Raw genomic sequence first — 15,596 nt, 5'->3', positions numbered from 1 at the left:
CCCCATCCAACAACTGCCAGTGAGACTGATAGGATCCCAGTGCATTTGCGAGCTGTAGGGAGACAAAAAGCCCCCAGGTGGGTTATTTCCCTCTGTGCCAGGCAGATCCTAGCTTGGGGGGTGGGCAGTAGCATATTGGAGTGGTACATTCCCACCCTCTGCCCCCTTGGAGGTGATGGCTGGGGGCAGGAGGGCTTCGTCAATCCCAGGCCAGTTCAAGCTACAGGGGCAGAGAGCCCCCTGGCTCACCCCAGGCTTCTCCATGCTCAGCAGACCTTGGATGGAGGGTTGATGTAGGGCTGGGGGGAAGTGCGTTCCTACCCCTTGCCCTCCCAACCCTCTCAAAGACAAAGGCTGGTGAAGGGATGAGGCTAGGTGATCCCAGCCATGCTTGAGCTGCAGGGGGCTATAAAGGCCCCCTGGTTGGGTGCTTTCACCTCCATGCCAGGCAGGCATCAGCTGGGGGCCTTCTGGAGGGGGTTCTCACCCCCTACCCCCCGCCCAGAGGCAGAGGGCTGGGGAAGGGGTGGGGTTGTGCTTATCCTAGCCCAACTTGAACTAAAGGGGGTGTGGCACAGACCCCAGCTGGGGTGGACAGTGTGGACAGGAAGTAGGTGTGTTCCCCACTTGCCCCCTCCTCAGATGCTGACTTGGGAAGGAAAGGGCTGGAATGAATACAGCCCAGCTAGGAACTGTGTAAGGGAGACCCCTGATGGATGCTGTCCTCCCCCACTACACAGACCCAAGCTGCCAATCAGGCCTGGGCTGCAGGTTCAGCAGCCTGGCCATGAGGGATGGTGCATAGGAGTCCCCCGAGGCTTCTGACCTTGGCCGGTCCAGACTTCTTCCTGTCTTGGCCACCCAAACACTGAATGTTGGTTCAATTTGTTACTGATTCAATCTAGGCCTTTGCGTTTTTTGAACCTCTGTGCATAGCCTCAATGAAATGTCAGCATCAATATGTTCATTCAGTATCTATTATTTGTATAGCAAGGCACAGTCCATAAAGCTATATATAGTCTACTAATTAAGCAAATTGTGTTTTATGCCCATTTAAATATTAAGGGTCCTAGGTACAGAATCTTTTGAAACATGAGGAAAAGCTGAAAAAAGCAAAATTGTTTAGTCTGGAGAAGAGGAAACAGAAGCAGTATTTGATAACAGCCTTCAAATACCTAAAGAGTGGTTACAGAAAGGATGGAGATTGCCTTTTCTCTGTGGATGTAGGGAAAAGGACTAGGAGCAGTGACCTTACAATGCAACAGAGGAATTTCAGGTTGGAGATTAGAAAGAATTCTCTGACAATGATGGTGATGAAGCATTAGAACAGGCAACCTAGAAAAATTTTGTCATCTCCATCCTTGGAAAATTTGAAGAGTAGGTTAGACAGGTACATGGGATGCTTTAGTCAGGGATAGATCCTGCCTTGAACATGTGGTCCTTTCCAGCCCTTCTTTCCTATATTCCTATAATTCTACATTAGCCCATCAGCCATTTATTATACCAGAATACATCAATTAAATTTCCAGGTACACTTATAATTACACTAAAGCAAATAAACCAAACCAAAAAAGTACTAGCAACATCTGGAAGTTATTTACATAAGATTACATCTTTTTAAAAAAATAACTTATATAAGATTACATCTTTTTAAAAAATAACTTAAGGTGACTTTGCCATTGAGTCTTTTATTAAATATACAGACCTAATCTAAGGTCAGTCATTATCAATGGAGAGACTCCAACTGATTTCAGTAGGCTTGAATCAGGCAGTGGGCCTGATTTTTTTTCAGTTTGTTTGACTTCTGCTATTCATTAAGGCATGTCCCTGACATCTACATTCAAAATAAATTGGAATCATTTTTGTAGTAATAGATTTCCTGGATATTTGGCATTTACAAATGGGCCTTAAAAGACTATACATTTTTAAACACTTTGTTTAAATCCCCTGTCATTCTTTAAGGGAATGTTTTATACTGTAGAATGTATTGTCTTTCCAAAATCATTTCTCTCAATGTAGGATTTGTGTAAAAAAAAAAAAAATACTTTTTTTATTTGTTCTGGAAATTGCCCTTATTTGTACTTTAAGTTTAGTTTTAGTTTAGAATTAAAAACAAACAAACAGTTTCTAAAAGACCCTTAATTTACAGCAATTCTTTTATTTTCAACATCTCCTTAATTTGAATTATAATTTTGCAAATATGAACTAAGTTCATGCATTTCACAGTATCATTCTATTTGATTAAACCATTTTTAGACAAGGATAAGCACATGCCTAATTGTTTCTTGGGCTGGGTCCTAGACTAGATAGACTAGTGTAAGGAGCATACCCCCTCCTTTACAAAACAACATGATTATCTCCTCCTCCACTATCTGGGTTGGGGACCAGTGATACAGGCAGTCAACAAACCCTTTTGAGTAAAAGATCTCATATTTCAAAATACTTTTACCACTGGTCTAACCAAAAAAGTAAATAAACTATATATTTTTTTCATTTTTTATAATATTATCATGCTTTTATAACATGCCAATGACATTAAGATCTACAACTGTTACTCAGTGTACAATGACACAGCTAGAAATGTATATTTCAATTTTTAGGTGAATACCAGTAACTTTTTTCCATATCATATTTTTTTCCATATTCTATAAAGACAGGAAACTTTTAAAGTTTACTATTGCTCAGTGTAGAAAGGCAGTTCAGCAGTCTCTTGACACAGTCATATGAATTCAAAGATGTTGGGGTTCTTTCTTTTGGTTTTTCTTTAGTGGCATTTCAGGTATCTAGTAGGGCTGTGCGAAACAGCACTGTTTCGTTTCAACTTCCGTTTTGCTGTTTCAAAGGGACAGTGTTTCATTTTACTGTTTTGAAGCACTGTTCCCTTTCATTTAATCAAAGCAGTTTAGCTATTTTGATGCTGTTTCAACGTGTTTCGATGTTTCGACCATAGGCTGTAATGGGGGATCACAAAAATGCCTATAACTTTGTCATTTCTTTCCTGATTCAAATGAAACTAGCAAGGATAGTAGCCCCTGCTAAGGCCACATAGTCTGTCAAGTTTTAAGGAGGTAGGTGCAGGGATTTCTGGGAAACTGCACCTCATGTTGCTAGCAAGCAAAACTTGTGACACGTGTGTGTTAAGATGGAGTAGGGTGAAAACAGCAGGCATGGTAGCCCCTGCTGAGGCCATGAAGCCTGCCAGGTTTCAAGGAGACAGGTACAGGGGTTTCAAGGAGAAAGGTCCATAGGTGCTGATGTGCTGAGCTGCTGGAAGACATTGCTTAGTAAGCTGACCCCAAGGCACAGAGAAAGCTCAGTTCAAACAACACTTTTTATGCTGCTTTTCCATCTCTCTCCCAGAGCACTGGGATTGGAAAGGACCTCAGGGAAGGATGACAGTCACTGGCCAGATACCCAGTCAATGTTAGAGCAGTCCTTCTACCCTCTTCCCCCTCCCTTCTTAGTTTCTGTTTAGCTGCAAGCAAGCCCAGCTTCGAAACTTGAAACACTTCAAAATGTTCAAAAAGTTTTGAGTGCCATCATTTAGATTCAAAGCTGTTTCAAAGCCTTTCATTTTGTTTCAATTTCACGGTTTCGAGCTCGAAACATGTCAAAACAGCTTCAAAACAAAACACCCATTGAAATTTTGCACAGTATAGTATCTAGTACCCTTCTCTCCCATAACAAATCAAAACTTGACATTAACACCAAAAGGGCAGGTTTTTTCCTGAACACTGATGAAGATTTCTATATTTTCAAAGTTGAATGCAAATTAAGCTACCTTTATTTTAGCTTTCATGTGTTTCAATTTGATGTCACTGTTACAATTCAGATATGTCCGCTTCCTCAATACCTGGTCCAATCTGACACTAACAGATGAATATTTCACCTCAATACCTTCATTATACTTATACTACTTTTAGTCTATTTTTCATATTAGTTTTTGCTTTGTGCATTATGGATCCAGTCCCATCAACACCTTTAGAAAGATATCATCTGGTAATTTAATGTCCACTGGGCAAAGTTATCACAATCCTTGCTTTACTAATGTCATGAACCCAATTAACCCTCATCCAAAAAAAAAGGAAAGAAAAAATACCCAGATGAGCACCAAATGTTAGATAGATTCAATCTGACAGTCCTCTCTAACTGGACTCATTGTTATGTTTTTCTTTGGATTTCATTATATAAATGGAGTTCATTAAATATTATATTTTTTTTTAAATGACTAAAATAAAAACTCGGTATTTTAGTTTTGCACTGTCTTGCCCCTTATGCTAGCTAACTCCTTAAATGAGAAAATAATTCTCCTTTCTATAAAATTGGCTTGTTTTTCTTTCAAGTTCCTTCCCACACATTTTGTTAACCTACAGAGTAGGATATTATATAACCCACTGCCACATTCAGATAAAAGAATAGAATGGGCCATGTTTGATCTCAGTTACATGGGCATATGACTGGAGTAACTTCATCGACAATAATAGAGTTAATCTAGTTTCACACTGGGGTAACAGAGATTAGAATCTGATTTGTGGTCATTCTGATAATTTTACTATCACAACTTGAAATTAACTGCTTAGCAAAACTTGTGCAGAAAATTGGTGAAAATGAGAAAGAGACTAAACTAGAAATAACTGTTACCACCCAGTTCCAAAATGCTAAGTGGCAATTGACAAATCCTGAACACAAAAGGTTCTGAATGCAAGAGTTATCTGATGACCAGATACCTATGCACTTCCATTCCTCTATGCCCCTATCTGGTATCTGTAGACCTGCCTTGCATGAATTTGGGGATCTTATACTGTATAAAGTCATTTACTAAGGTTTTCATTGCGCTTGGTGCCCAGTTATAGCAGCTACAACGTATACACTAAAATAAAAGCATTTTAGGAACTCAAGAGTCACAGACAGAAAATAGGTATGGGGAGAGAGGTACATAAATAAAGATGGATACAAAAAGAGGGATACACAGATTAATGAGAAAAAGAGAAACTGTGATCTGGTGCATAGCTCTTTTGGCATGTTTTGAAGGAAACCATAGGCCCAGCTATAACCAACCCAGAACAATCCCTAAATCGAAGCAGCCTGAAACCAGGAGTTGGACCACAGTTTCATTTCCTCGTTAGGGTGGAAAGACTGCCCAGGAAATTGATGCAATCATTGAGCTAAGTGAGTATAGTGAGACTCAGCACCTAATGAGGCCTTGGCACCTTGAAATTGGGAGAGGAAAAATGGAATCAGTCCAGATGGGTTATTTGCATGTGCATATAGGCAGAATTTTATTTTTACTTTTTGTCATTTTCCAGCCCTTTGGGTAAAAGGTAGGTAGGCTATCTTTGGGTAAGTGCTCTAAACATTAAGATGTTTGGTTAAATATAGGCAGTGCTTCTTTTCCTCTTTTCTTTGGGACTTACATTCAAAAATGTGTGTATGTATCTATGATCAGATTGTTAAATGTGTAGCCTAGTATGTATATGCAGTAGCCATGAATGCTTATGCATCCTTATGGGTTATAAAATAACAAGCTGTGTTGAAGTGCCAATAATGCCACTTACACACTTGGAAAACTGCCATTCGGGCATACAAATTAAAATGAAATTCTGGCTTACGTCTTCTTAGGTCCCCAAGAACTTTGCAGTACAATAGGGACTCACCAGCTGAATTTAGCAATTTCATGAGCTTTGTGACTCATGGAACAGGACTATTCAGATTGTTCTTTGGAATGTATACACCTAAATTCTCAATTCTGTTTCAGTTCCATATAGGAACCTACAGGGTCAAACTTCATCTAGCCTCAAATCACTTTTATCCCAATCTTAGACCCCTTCTCCACATTACAGGTATTGCACAATTAACTGGTTGCACAATCTGCAAACAAATAATTGTGCAATCTGGGACAGACATTATACATAAACCAGTTTAAGTGATCAGAAACTTGTTTAAACCTGTAACAGAACAGATGTCCTGTGCACTTAAACCAGTTTGAAAATGGCTGAAACTAGTCTGAGACAAACCAGGTTGAATGTAGTAGCAGACTTAACTGATTTGGCTCAAACTGGCTTATGCAATGTCTGTCCCAGATGCCTTGCTGGTTTAAAATAAAACCAGACTACCCCAGCATTCTGACATGCTCTTTGTGCCGGGCAGGGTTCTCTGCTCCAAAACAGGGCTAGTCCCTCCCTTCTGCTCCCTGGTTGCAGCTCTGGCAAGACTGCGGGCTGCTCTCCACCCCCTCCATACCATTCCCTGCTAAGCAGAAATTCCCCACTCCCCTCTACGTTGTGGAGAGGTGTCTGCGTAATAGCTAGCAGCCAACATGCTGACTACGGCCTGTGCTAAATCAACAGGTAGTAATGTCCTTCTGTTGTTTTCTTAATAGGGTGATAAACACTGTTATCTAGTCCCTGCTGGGCTAATTAGAGCATCCTGCCAGGGTCTGGCCATGCCCCCCTCCCCTTCAGCTCAGTGCTGTGGATAGGATGGGAGGGATGCTCTAGTACCCCCTGGCTTCTAGCCTGAGCCACTGCAGGCATATGCTTGCATTTCTGGGATCTCTGCCCAGTTATAAAAACATAGCCTAGCCAGGTTAAACTAATCTACAAAGATTTAATCAATTCAGGCTTTTTGAATGTCTGTCATTAGCTTTGGAGACCAGCTACATGTGCAAAGTAGCTATGATACAATAAATAGCTCCAACCTCAAAAATGTACTAACTTCATAACTGGTCGCTATCATGCTTTAATTTGCATATGTAGCAAGGTCTTTAGCCTTTCCATGCCAAGTAGAGAAACATTATTGCTTTAAGAGTCTGAATTTGTTAAATAATAAGTCCCCTTAGTCCTGAGCAGGATGCTAGATCTAAAGCAATGAACTTTTTAACATGTGCTTAAACTATAAATTCAATAGTAGTCCCTTAAACTTCAATGAAATTATAGTTGTGCATCCAACTTCGAGTCATAGAAAATTAGGGCTGGAAGGAACCTCAGGAGGTCACCTAGTGCAAACCCCTGCTCAAAAAACCCCTGCTCAAAGCAGAACCATTCTCAACTAGATCATTCCAGTCAGGGCTTTGTCAAGCCAGGCCTTAAAAACCTACAAGAATGAATAGTCTACCACCTCTTTAGGTAACCTGTTCCAGTGCTTTACTACCCTCCTACTGAGATAGTTTTTTCCTAATATCCAACCTGAACATCCCTTGCTGCAACTTGAGACCATTGCTCCCTGTTCTGTCATCTATCACCACTGAGAACAGTCTAGATCTATCTCTATGTAACCACCCTTCAGATAGTTAAAGGCTTCTATCAAATCCCACATCAGTCTTCTCTTCTGCAGACTAAATAAGCTCAGTTCCTTCAACCTCTCCTCATAAGTCATGTGCCCCAGCCGCCTAATCATTTTTGTTGCCCTAACTTAAAGGAAATCCTAAATGTTTTGCAGATAAGGTTAGAATGGTCAACATTTTAAATGTATGGAGCATTTGATAGTGAACACAAATAATATTTTAAACAGTTAGTTTTGCATTAATGTATATTTTACACCTGCAGCTAAAAATACTGGTCTAAAAATATCAGAACAAATAATATTGTAATTTTCAAAACAATTTTTACTTATTATCAATATTAAAATATTATGATAAAAATATTTAATGTGTGATATATCTATGGCTTTTGGTTTTGTGCATAATATTGTGTGCATTTGGGAGACTCTAAGTTTGACATAGTTCCTAGATACTTCATCTGTTTTGCATCAGTTAATACAGCTATCCTTTGTGAAGGCTGTTTTCAGATACTGTGCAAGTGTAACTATGATACTGTAGGTGAAGGACTCCATATTGAGCTAACGTGGAGTCTAATACAAACTCCAAGAAGCAAAATTTCAAAAGTGAGTATCACAATCAGATACCTGAATGTCACAAGTCCCTTATAGTAAGTCAGACTCTGGGGTGGGTAAGTCAGCCCTTAGTGTCTGCTTGGATCCTGTCTTACTCTCCTCCTCTGGCCTCTCAGGCCCCCACCCTGTCGGCTTGACTGCCACACCTTGATGTTTTAATTGACCTGAGAGACTGCCCCTAGAGGTCAGGAAGTATTGCTGCAGATCCTAGATCCATGTCTGGGATGTATGTAGATACCTTTAAGAGTGTTACATATAAGTTGTTACATTTGCCTGGGGATTGTAGAAGGTAACAGCAGAATTGTAGGCAAGGTACTGCTTTTTGAATAAAAAAGCTTTATCATTCTATAAGCTTAACTCCTTGATCTTTTGAGAGCAACACATGGTACCAGGGGTGGGGTGAGAAGATAAAAAAAAGGGCAGGGGGGTTATCTCAGAATTCCAGAGGAATTAAAGCTGTCCAGCAATGCAGCAGAAAACTGGAAAACATTTAAGAAGAGCTTTACCATATATATGATGGCCAGTTATAAAGAAGCTTATTGATCGATACAGAAGGAAGATTCACTCAAGGAAGCTTTAAAAAAAAAAAAAAAAAAAATATATATATATATATATATATATATAGCAGGCCCAGAAGCTGTGTCTCTTTATAATAGCCTACAACTATCAGAAGCAAAACAGAAAAGCTATGGCACAGTAATAAAAAAGTTTGAGGAATATTGTATACCCCAAACAAAATGAAACCTTTGAATGGTGTAATTTCTACATGAGACAGCAGAAAGAATGTGAGACAATAAAGGAGTTTGTCAAAGACCTCAGACTGCTGAGCCAGACATGAAAATTTGGAGACCTAAAAGAGTCCATGATCAGAGACCAAATAGTATTGGGTATAAGGGATACAAGCCTCAGGAAGACTGCTAGAGGATCCTAAGCTTAATTTAGAAAGGACAGTTAAAATGTGCAAAGAGGCAGAGATAACAAATGCCAGGCTGCAGAACCAGGAGGAAAAAGCAGAACAAGCTGAACTAAGCAGGATTACAAGACTGCAAAAACCTAAGGCAACACACAAACAATACAGAAAGGAGTACCTCACTATGAAGCAGGCAAGCGGAGGTCAAAAAGAATTGCTTGAAAAACAATGGCCAGGTGCCAATACTATGGGGGTTACCACAAGCTCATACAATGTCCTGCATTTTATAAGCCCTACAACAAATGCAAAAGATTCATTAACTTTACAAGAGTTTGCAGTAAGGAGCAGGATGCAATATATGAGAAACAGCAGGTGCAAGAAGGAAGAGGAAGAAATCCTCAAAGGCACAATGCAAGATGTTCATTCTTCTGAGGACTGGACAATCACCCTGGAAACCCATGAACTAATGGTAACTTTTAAATTGGAGACAGGGGCACAGGTCAATGTAATACCAGAATACATTATTCAAAAAATGAAAATTAAACATGTGCACTATAAGAATAAGAAAGTGAAACTTAGAGCATATAATGGGAACATGATTGCAACCAAGGGTTTTAGTGCACTTTATTTTAGACACCAGGGTAGTATAGTAAAAATTCAGTTTGTAACAGTCCCAAGAAAGTTAGTGCCAATTATTGGGTTGCGAACATGTAAAACTCTAGGTTTAGATACAAGAATGGATCCCATTGAGGAACTAGAAAGCAAGAACATAGATGAGGAGTTTTATGATGAGTTTCAAGGCATAGAGAAATTATCAACCAAGTACAAGATAGCATTAAGAGAACCAAATACTCCCACCATACATGCTTCAAGAAATGTCTCCTTTGTACTAAGGAAAAATCGAAAAAGGAATTAGATAGATTAGTTAACATGGACATAACTGAAAAGGTAGAACAACCAACTGCTTGGGTTCATTCACTAGTCATAACAGAAAAAAAAGATTGTGTCTGGATCCTAAGCAAATGAACAGTTACATCAAAAGGGAACATTTTCCCATTTCCACCAGGGAAGAGGGTTTTGGTAATGTGGCAGAAGCTAAATATTTCTCCAGTTTGGATGACTCCTCTGAGTTTTGGCAAGGGCCCCTAGAAAAGAAATGCGCTAGATTATGTACTTTCAATATTACCCTTCAGAAGGACTTGCTTTCAGAGGCTTCCTTTTGGACTGTGTTCTGCATCTGAAGTTTTTCACAAAAAGGTGGAAGAAATTTTTGAAGGTCTTGATGGAACTATGGTTTATATTGATGATGTATTAGTTTGGGGAAATACTATGGAAGAACATGACCTGAGGCTAAGAAAGGCACTAGAGAGAGTTCACAGAGCATATTTGAAACTGAATAAACAAAAATACAAATTCAGGTTAAAAAAAATAACATATCTGGGAGAAAAGTTCTCTGAGGATGAGATGCAAATTGATCCTGTAAGGGTTAAAGCCATTACAAACATCCCACAGGTAAGGAAGAAGTGCAAAGATTATTGGGCATGATCAATTTTGTAGGGAAATATTTACCTAACTTAGCAGAGCAGACCAAACACCTTAGATCCCTCCTACAGAAGAATGCTCAGTGGATATGGGAACATGAAGATGAAGCTGAATTTAACAACTTAAAGGAAAAAAATAATGAAAGCTCCAGTACTAAGATACTATTACTTTAAAAGGCCCATTACATTGTCAACAGATGCATCTAAAGAAGGCATTGGAGCAGCTTTGTTTAAAAAACATGGGGATAGTGGAAGACCAGTAGCATATGCATCTAGGGCACTCTCTATGTTAGTGTGTCTATATGCACAAATTGAGAAAGTTTAGCTCTGGTATATGGCTGTAAGAAATTTCATATATTCATCTATGGGAAACCTGTGATAGCTGAAATGGATCATAAATCTTTGGTAACTATAGGAAAGAAAGGGTTATCAGACATGCCACCCAGATTATGGATACTTTTAACAGCAAATGTATGATCTAGACATACAGTACATGTCAAGAAAACATGTTTAATACAGATACACTGACCTGTCCAGAGCATATGACACAACAGAAAATGACAGAATTCCAGACTCAGACATAGTAGATGTTAATATAATTAAAAGACTCATTCCTATCACAGATAAAATGCGGGCACTAACTGCAGAAGCTACTGCTCAGGGCAACACATTGCAATAAGTGATAACAGCTATTTGTGCCGGTTGGCTTGGAAAATGCATACCTAGCCCATACTCTCAGTTCAAGGAAGAGCTGTCAGTACTGGATGGCAGTTCAAAGGCTCATGACATGTTGATCCAGCAGTACTAAAGAAAGACATGTTAAACAGAATACATGAGGACAATTTAGTAGGGATGTGCGAAACAGTCCATATTCAATTCAGATTTGGATTCGGCCTGAATTGGGGACAGTGATTTGATTTGTTGATTTGAATCACTGTCTCTGATTTGATTTGACCGAATCTGAATCTGAAGATTTGATGCACATTCGGAGAATCATCGATTTGGCCATAGACACAGAGTTAAATATTTTTTCTACATACTTTGAGGTACCAGGAGTGCCTCGTGAACACTGCGATGTTGGGGTGGATGGAGTGTTCCAGCCCTTCCAGTCCACTTCTGGGTCTGCCACTGAGCGAGCTGCCCCCGCCCCCCCACCTCCCTCGCACCTCTCTGGCTTGGCAATAGGCCATGGGGGGACCCCAGGTGCACCCCCAGACCCAGGAGGCACCAGTTGGTGAGCTGGAGGGCAGGAGGGGTACCCTGTGTACTCCCTGGTGGACTCGGAAGTGGACCAGAAGTGCTTCTGGTCCACTTCCAGGTGTGCTGCCAAGTGCACTTGGGAGTCCCCTACACTCCTGTGGGATGCTCCATCCACCCCACCGTCTCAGCATTCACGAGCTGCCTGGTACCTTGAGACATGTAGAAAAAACATTTAAATCTGTGTCTATATCTGAATTGTTGAATCTTTCTGAATCTCTCCAAATTGTTTCAGAGGGTTCCGATTCAATTCAGAGAGATTAAAGGGTCTCTTAATTCAATTGGGATTCAGAGATTTGGCCACCAAATCGGGCTAAATCTTCGCTGAATCAAATCAGGGACTGAAGCTTTGCATAGCCCTAGCATCTAGGCATTGAAAAATGCAAAAGGAGACCAAAGGGTGCCATATATTGGCCCAACAGATCAGTGCAAATAAAAGAGCCCATGATGGTCATGGAGGAGCCTGTAGCTCTGTGGTATCAAGTGGGCATTAACTTATTCATACATGCAGGAAAAAATATGTATTAGTGCTGGATTATTACTACCAGCACTAATCTCACTATCCTGAAATTGCATTGCTCAAAAGCACAACAGCAAACCATGTCATAACTCATGTCAAATCAATTTTGGCTAGACACGGGATTCCACAAATTGTGAGAACAGACAACAGACCTCAGTTCAACTGTCTTGATTTTAAAGAGTTTGTAAGCAAATATTGAATCCATCACAACACTTCAAGTCCTAAATACCCATAATCCAATGGCCTGGTGAAAAATGGAGTACAAATAGAGAATAAATTGTTGAAAAAAGTCACAGATTCACACATCGATGTTTACCTGCCACTCTTAAATTACAAAGCAACACCCACGAAACATGGATTGCCCCCAGCAGAAATGCTGCTTAACAGGAAAAGCAAAACCCGGCTGCCAAATCTTGTGGATGATGCTCATAAGAATGAAAAGCAATAACTGAAAACGTTTTAAAAATTTGACAAACTCAAACAAAACTGGTACTATGACAGGGATTCCAGGGAGTTACCACAACTGTACAACAAAGATATGGTGCTTAGTTCAGATGGACAAACATGGAAACAAAAAGCACTAGTTTCCCATCAAGTAGCTCCCAGATCCCATAAAGTCATCACACCGGAAGGACAGGTATTAAGAAGGAACAGGCAACACTTACAGCTTGTAAAGGGAAGAAAAGAAACAACATCATGAGATTCACCAAAAAAAGCAGAGCTAAGATCAAAGAAACAAAAAATTACAGAGGAAATTGAAAATGACACAGAAATAGAGACAGCTGACAAGGAAATCAAAACAGAACTGAATCAATAAGGATTGAGAATGCAAAGAAACTGAGATCACTTAGAGCTAAAAAGTCAACACAAAGACTATGTGCTATATGTGCTAATAAAATGTGCTAATAAAATGTGCTTTAACTATGGGTTGAACTAAACTGCCAATGTTAGTATTATATGGAGATATGTTACATGTAAATGGGGAAGTATGTAGATACCTTTAAGAGTGCTATGTATAAGTTATTACATTTGTCTGGGGATTGCAGGAGGGAACAGCAGAACTATAAGCAAGGTACTGCTCTCTGAAAAAAACAAGCTTTATCATTCTATAAGCTTAACTCCTTGGTCTTTTGAGAACAACACAGGCTGCAGCTCCCTAGCTTTGGCCCACTTTACTCTGGCTGGGCCCCTCCATCAGAGGTCCACTGAACAAGGACCCTAGGCTCCTAGGTCCCAGCCCCTGCCTTGCCCTTTGCAATTTCTTGGCCCCTCAGTCCCTGCCTTGCCATTTGTGGGCTCTGGGCTTGTGCCTCCAGTCTTTTCTGCAGCATCCTACAGTTTCTCAGCTGATACCAGTGCTCTCTCCAGGTGCTGCCTGTGGCCTCCAAGCTTCCTGGGCCTCTCAGCTGAGCCTTGGCCCACTTGGCCTTAACCCACTTATACTGCCTTCCTTCTATTGAAGGATTTAGGACCTGGGGTACCCCTGGCACCCTTCTCAGTAGCTTCCTACTTCCTTACAGTCACAATCTAGTCATCTGGTTCAAACTTCTGTCACAACCAAATTAAGTACTGCCCATGCCACAAGCAAGAAATATATTAATCAAAACAGTTTTAGTCTATACGAGGTAACTAAGGGTTAACTAACAAGATGATAATAACAGGTTTTTTTTCTGTGCATGTCAAAAAGAAATGTATTACTGCGCCACTAACAAAGATAAAAACTTTTGCCTTCTTTGCTTTATATAAATCATTATAATTGGTCGGAATGACAGGGGAGTGTCCCTATGACAAACACCCTAATAAAAACCACTATACAATTTGCGATTCTCATTAAATTTATGACGTGGCAAAAAATAATTGGCTAATATACAAATAAAACCCATCTTCACTTCCATGAAGAAGGGGGACCTCCGTACGAACCTTGGAGACCTCTGATCACACGTATCAGAGTAACTGACAACTTGATCACTTGCCAGTGCCCCCCTCGCGTCTCGACCCAATCTTAAGACGTAAATCACCGACCTGCCGGCCCAATTTTTCTCTGTTTATCTGCCCGACGAAAGACTTTCATGCAGACCGACCTTCGAACCTTAAGCTGTAACTAACCAAATATCTCTGACCTCCGTCTTTCACCACCTTGACAGCGTGAGTAAATAATCTTGCTTTGCAACCGATAAGCGTCTGTGCCTAATTCCACTCCAAGCATCATAAGTACCCGCCTGATGGCCTTCAAAGGTCTCATACCCTTCACTGCAGTGCACGGCAGTGACATGGCATCACGAACAGGATCTGGGGAAGACGCAGTGGAGTTGGAACTAGTAAAGAACTGCCCATGGCGCAGTGGGGACTGCCTGACATGCGATTCAGATGAATTATGGGCACACATTGCCTACCATCAGGCAAGGGGAATAGGACTGAATGCGGTTACTGGACACTTCTCCCTAAGAGGTGAAGCGGGAGAAGGGAAAGAGTGGAGCACTCAGCTCGATGTGAGGGCCCTAGGGTGTGTTATGAGCACTAAAGGGGTTATGTACAGACCCAGGGATGAAGCGGGAATCATATCCCTACATCGGGTGAAGGTGGTGGCAGCGGCAAAAGTGCCAGCGGGGGTGGACCCAACCCCTGCCCAAGACATTGCCCGTTGCATCTGCCACGTATGAGAGGGCGGGGAAAGAACACCCCCTCAACAAGTTAAACTGTCCGACCATGGTGCCCCAGTCCCCCAGTCACAAACTCTTCACTCAGCTCCGTGAAAACTTGGAGACTGAGGGTCGCACCGCGACCAAATGGGCAGGCCCCAAGTGGAAAAAAGGAAAAATGATTAATGTTCTGTTCCGCGCATTTGTTAACGCAACGCACGATATTGAAAATTTGAATAGCCAACTTCTGACCCTGGGAAAAGTCACAGCTGAAAATGCTGCCGAGCAGCAATCGCCTACACCATCGCCCCAATATGGCGCCGGCGAAAAACTCAGCTTCTTCAAAGAATCGGAGAAGAAGGGCGGAGCTTCAGAAAAGGACGTGGAGGACAGAGTTGTGGGAGGTCCACAAGTACCTCATTCTCTATGGGAGTGCAACGGGGTGGACCCAACGGCTCCAACCCCGGAACATCAGCTACCACCTCCCTATGATGAAGAAAAAAGAACCTCCAAGTTAATATATCCCTCCCTACCAACGGAGAATCCGCCCCCACCGATGAAGTCTTCTCCGACTTCCATGAAAACGGCCTTCCCTATCATTGTTACAAAATACACAACGGATTCACAAGGCATAACTCACGCTACTTCCACCTACCGCACCCGTAACCGAACAGAGATGCAAGATATTTTTCAGCTATCAAAATTTAAACCGGGAGAAACCCTGGTGATTTGGCTTGGCCGACTGGTAGTCGAATTTGGCTCAGAATTACTGGACATGGAAGAGGCCAGCTTCCTCATCCGTCAAGCTGCACGGAGTGGAGGACACGCCACCGACCGCG

This window comes from Alligator mississippiensis, chromosome 2 (assembly GCF_030867095.1).
Source record: "Alligator mississippiensis isolate rAllMis1 chromosome 2, rAllMis1, whole genome shotgun sequence".
In the NCBI taxonomy this organism is placed as follows: Eukaryota; Metazoa; Chordata; order Crocodylia; family Alligatoridae; genus Alligator; species Alligator mississippiensis.
Note: the sequence above shows the minus strand (reverse complement) of the source record.